The sequence below is a fragment of the Nilaparvata lugens genome, chromosome 2 (assembly GCF_014356525.2).
Source record: "Nilaparvata lugens isolate BPH chromosome 2, ASM1435652v1, whole genome shotgun sequence".
NCBI classification, from domain to species: domain Eukaryota; kingdom Metazoa; phylum Arthropoda; class Insecta; order Hemiptera; family Delphacidae; genus Nilaparvata; species Nilaparvata lugens.
In genome coordinates, this window is record NC_052505.1 from 80,245,494 (window position 1) to 80,251,493 (window position 6,000).

Sequence of the window (6,000 nt, forward strand, 5' to 3'; positions counted from 1 at the left end):
TGATGTTATAATGGACATACTGACTTTCATGAGATTGATTGAAAATTACTCATTTATTGAACGGAGTCAATCAATACATTCTGCATTAGGCAGAGTCAAAATAGGTAATTGGCATTGAGAATTGAAGAAATTTGTGAAAAAAAGTTGATTACATGAGCTGTTTACGGTTACATGATTTATTGCTGTTCGAATTCATCATTAAAGTAAAGGAAACACTTAATTGTACACCAGTGCACTGGGCGATGGGTGGGATAGGCAGACTTGTACATTATAAAATGTGCAGTTTGCAGTATCAGATTTTATGACACAACTTTTACAATGATTATATCCTTGACATTCTGAGGAATGATCACGTACCAGAGACTGACTCATTTCATAAAGTGTACACTTCGAATTCTCTTATTTCTTACAAGCTGACATTTTCAGTGATATACATTCGAAATGTTTGTTTTATGTGGTTATTGTGTATTGTTTTTTCTTTCAAATTGTGACGTCTATACGAGTAAAATAGGTTATATAGGATAATATAGGATAGTCAAATAGGATATATATGATATGTGATCTATTCCTGTTTTTTTTTTTATAAATTCCAATGATACAGCATATGAAACCTATGTCCATTTCATTTGTACTAAATATTCCATCATTATCTCAAAAAGAGTAAGAAATTATTTTCATTTGTCAATGTTATTCATTATTCCGAGTGATTTCTATGTAGCTTTCTAGTTTTTGATACTCGATCACTCAAGATCAACAATAAAAATCCCTAGGTAAATTCTAAAAGTCATTATCCTCACATTGCAATAAATTTAAATTGAGAGACTAATATTTCAAGTGGTGAAATGAAAAATTAGATTTCAGGCTCGCATACTGGACATGACACTCATTCTAGCATTCTCATAATTCTCAAGCATTTTTTATTTTTTTTACGAAAAAGGGTGATTTATACACCTGTGCCATAACATTAACATTATTCAGACGAATTACTGTTTTGATTGTTTTAATAGGTTTAAAAATGATGATGTATGTCAAATTCATTATTTTCAGAAATTTAATCATTTCAGTGTAATAATGATTAGTAGACCTATGTACACTTCTCAAATAATTCTAGATCACAATCAATTATGTCTGAAGTGAGTGATCCCAATCTTCAATGATGGTTCAAAAGTAAGATTGCAACTCCCAAATCACATTTTTCTCATAAAAAGGTTCAAGGAAATCATTTTCTGGGTCAACGTAGACTAATGTTTGGCGTTCAGTAGTCACCAAGCCAAGGAAGTGGAAAAAATTGACCCGCAGTCGAAAGCACAATGAATGAGCGACTGCATTGTGGTAAGTAGGGCGAGAGATAAGCACCCAGTATGATTAATCTATTGTACCAGAATTTAAGATAAATGATCAGTCGACATCAGACATCAGCACTCTAGCCACCATGACAGGCTAGCGCGTCTCCTTCCCTGCTTTTAGGTTATTGCGCAATGCTTTTCCCCCTCCCCTCCTCCACGGTATTCCATTATGCCAGCCAATCACAATACGTCGTTGGTCTCCTCTCCTTGTCTGCCGAAACCATGACCTGCTCAAACATTTCCCCGTTGCTTTAGGTCGTCGTCTTCCTCGTCGTATATCGACCATCTCTCACCTTGAAGAAAACAGATCGCCGTACGTCCCCAACCACTGGACCTTGGACGATGCTCCATCCTTCTCCGTCATCCATCATTCCGACGCGAATTTTCCGCCGCCGACGTTTTTCTTTAGACAGTTGTTGTCTCTTGAGCTGGTAATTGACCGGACCGAATTGCATTACATGGCACGGAGCCAACCGCCAACCATCATCCTGTCTCCTGTCGTCAGCTATGTTCATCAACTATGACGATAATCTTTCAGGACTCGCTTCCTTATGCAAACGGCAGTAAATGTGCACCAGCAATATTTGCTGTATTCATTTTTTAAAATTTCAAACAATATTGTACTGACTTTGCCAGGTATGGAAAAATGTTTGATGACAGTAGATGTGCCCCAACAATATTTGCAGTAATTTATTCGTTTTTTAAATTTCAAACTCTATTTACTTGAGCTGACTTTGCCAGCAAAAATTTTCAGGAAATTTGTGCATTTGTAATACATTGTACATTCTTCAATTTTTCGTACATTTATCAATATTTCTAAATTAGCTTGCAATACCCATGGATTTCTATGTAATCTACCAATAATGTTTATCAACTCTATGTCAAATGGAAATAAAGCCGTATTCCTGAATAGACTAGTGATTTGACTGAGTACAAACTTCATATTCCAATATCTGTCGAATCTTCTCACATTTATCAGAATCTATAATCATATTCTATATAAATCAATATGTGTTCATGCAAACGGCAGTAGATGTGCCTAAGCAGTATTTGCAGTAATAGACTATATCAATTATTCAAATTTAAAACTCTATTGACTTGAGCTGACTTTGCAAGGAAAAATCTTTACTGACTTGGCTCGGCGGTAAATAACGTTCCTCAGAAAAACTTCTATTTGTGCATTTGTAATACATTCTACATTCTTCAACTTTCCTCGTACATTCTTCAATGTTAAATGAATTTGCAGGTGACCGGAACTTTGTGACCAACTTGGAAAAAGAGGAATTTTGGGACCAAGTGTGGGGTCTCTATCTGCGAGGTGATTAGCAAACAATAGTCAACCCTTTCGACAGGTTCACACGCTTCTGTCACTGAATGAAAAACATCTATAAATTTTTTTTAATAGTTCTGTGTACTGAGTAGATGAACAATCTATTTCTATTACAGACATCTTCAGAAGGCCTCTTTCCAACATGTTATTAGATCCAAGATTCTTGATCTGATGAAAACTAGAAATTCATATTTTCCTGATGAAGAAGCGGAAAGAATTCTACTTTAAAATCTGAATAAATAAATTTATAAAGTATATCGGATAAATAAATAAATAAATAAATAAATTATATATATATATATATAATATATATATATATATTATATATATATATATAGAATTGAATAGGCCTGCAACTGACTCGCTAATTCTATGTGTTAAATGCGTTTGTGTTGAAGAACAATGTCCAACTACCTATTCCAATATCTAATGTGCAATACCTGTGCAATGACTCATCTTCTCTTATGTCGGAACCCTTTAGTCCCAAAGGTATTGGTCCCAAAGTTCCTAGCACCGATTTTGCAATACCCATAGATTTCTATGTGATCCACCAGTAATGATGATCAATTCTATGTCAATTGGGAATGAATTGGACTGTATTCCTTCATAGAATAGTGGTTTGATTGACAAACTTCATATTCCAATGGGTTGAATCTTCTCAAATTTATCACAATCTATAATCACATTTATCAAAATCATACCCCATATGAATCAAGCTATATAAAGCGGAGTCCGGGTTTCTATGGCATATGAAGGGAGAAGGCTCTATTTATCACCTAAGAAAGTTCTCTTGTTTTAAACTGTTCACCTCAAAATTGAGAAAGTTCGCCCACTACCGCAGTTTGAAGATCAACTTATGTATTGAATCTTGATTGCTGGTAGGCTCATTTTCAACTCAACTTAAACCGTTACATCGAAATGAAAAATTATACATTATTGTACACCATTTCTTAAATAAATGAGATCAAAATTTGAGTAGATAGTATTGGGTTAATAGAAAAAATAGCGATATATGGATACACCTATCAGAATTGAATGATTTAAGGCTCTTTGCACCTAAAATTACTTCTATACATCTTTATTTTTAGAGTATCAAGATTCAAAATCAAAGTTTTCAAGTAATTAATTTTTGCATCTCAAAAAAGTGAATTGATTGAATTCAAACTAATATGAATAGTTTTTCTTCCTCCATGTTTTCAATCTGCTCTAACTGGAAACAGATGGTGATGAATTCTGATAATTCTTGAGATGTTCTTATTCAAAGCTAATAAAGTTTAAATGAAGTTCAGTTTGATTGAATTGTGTCCTGAGTAGAACGAATAGGAAAACGTAACACGATAACGTTTCAAGTTAATTGGCAACCATTTAATTCATACGTGCTCCTTCTCAATCAAGCCAGATAATTTAATCATCGTTAATTTCAAGACAAATTATTATTCGTCATGGTTTATTGAAATTGGAATGATACCTCTCAATCATCATTGACTGGCTGACTTCCCGAAGATAAAGCAATAATCCTAAACTCTTCAGAAATCCTGTAACTTTTTTGCGGTCATGGGGAAGAATCTTACTGCTCTACCTGTATATCAGTATCAAACTGAATTTAACTGCTGTAATTGAATAATTTGATTGTATGGGAAGAGATGTTATAATATTTCTCCTTGGTTAACGAAATAAGACATTGTAAAATGTTCAATGATACAAAAAACACAATCCATTAAAATGATTGGGGAGGGACCAACAGGCTCAGCCCAAAACTGTTCATTCCCCCAATTTTGATTCATACACCAAGTCCAAAAAGTAGGTTATTTTTCATTCACTTTCGAATTTTTGAGTATATTTGTGATTGTAATTTTTTTTTTGCCAATCATGCTGTACCCTAATTAAAGTGACAGAATGCATTACTTGTGCATTAAATCCTATCATATTAAGCGAACAATTTCTGTATATATTTATTTATTGGTTATTTGGTTATATGGTTATTTATGGTTATTTATTTACGGATCTCGAAAACAGCTCTAACGATTTTCTCGAAATTTGGAACATAGTAGGTTTGTGATATAAAAATTCGATTGCACAAGGTCTCATCCCTGGAAAAACTTGCTGAAGGACATGAAAAGGATAATAATTATTCATCCTTGGGAAAACACATGATACTTTCGTCGTCTGTTGATAATGGAAGATGGGAGTGAGACAGAATGAGACAGATGGAGAGAGACAGAATTATGTTCAGCTGATAAACTATTTGCAATCAATCAGCTCAACTCACGAGAAAAATTATTTCGAAATTTTAACTTTCGACTTGATCAAATCGATCAATCAGAATAATCTGATTTGTTTAAATGGCATGGTATATCATTCTAGATTGGAGTATATCATAATTTTTAAAATTAATAATTATTTTATAGTTTGAAGTGATTAGTGAGTGTTATTTTGTTATTCAATTTAGTTTTTAAACAATCTAAGTTAGAACTTTCCTGTTTTCAAATGTTTGAACTGAAAATTGAACCTGAATTCAAGTGTGCGGAACATAACCTACTTTTTTGGCTATTCATAGTGTATAAATCAAAATTCGGGGAAGAAACAGTTTTGGGCTGTGCCTGTTAGTCCTTCCTCAATCATTTTAAATGATTTTGTTCATCAATAAATAAATAACAAGCGGAGCTCGGTGCCGTGATATTGAGTAATATATCACATTACTTGTACTTCAGTGATTTGGAACTCTGACAGGTCTATTGATAAAAATGATTAGGTGAGTTCAACGAATCGTTGCATACACTACTTCTCATTATCAGAAAATATTTTGGCTAAAGTGCACGTCCAGTGCCAACATACCTGTCATCAAATTTTTGGTTGGGATCGATTTAGTATGTTATTTTGAGCACAAAATCACAAAAATTAAACGGCGCTCACTATTGTTTTTAAAATAAACTAAGTTCAAAGTGGCAGAACTTTACATGCATTTAACCTATAAGTAGCAACCATAAGTAGCTAAGGTTAGGAAAAGCTGTAGGTTAGGAAAAGCAGTAGGTTAGGAAAAGCTGTAGGTTAGGAAAAGCTTTATGTTAGGAAAGCTTAGGTTAGGAAAAGCTTTGGGTTAGGAAAACTCAGATTAGGAATATCATAATTTGATGATTTAAATAATCAAAATTGCTGCTACTCATAGGTTAAATGCATGTAAAATTGTGCTACTTTGAACTTAGTTTATTTAAAAAACAATAGTGAGCGTCGTTTAATTTTTGTAATTTTGAGCTCAAAATAACATACTAAATCGATCCCAACCAAAAATTTGATAATAGGTATGTTGGCACTGGACGTGCACTT

General features: G+C 33.4%; 1 protein-coding gene across 2 annotated transcripts in view; it reads left to right on the top strand.

Annotated features, from left to right (window-relative positions):
• The window catches only part of LOC111051304 (angiogenic factor with G patch and FHA domains 1), a 118,429-nt gene extending 115,485 nt beyond the window's left edge, over nt 1–2,944 (top strand). The window contains exon 10 of one of the 2 annotated variants that reach the window (XM_039421858.1): nt 2,593–2,613. The gene's annotated coding sequence lies outside the window, so the exon portion shown is untranslated. Of the gene's footprint in view, nt 1–2,592 lie in introns of both variants that reach the window. The other variant, XM_039421859.1, reaches the window with a different exon arrangement.
• The last annotated feature ends 3,056 nt before the right edge of the window (nt 2,945–6,000 follow it).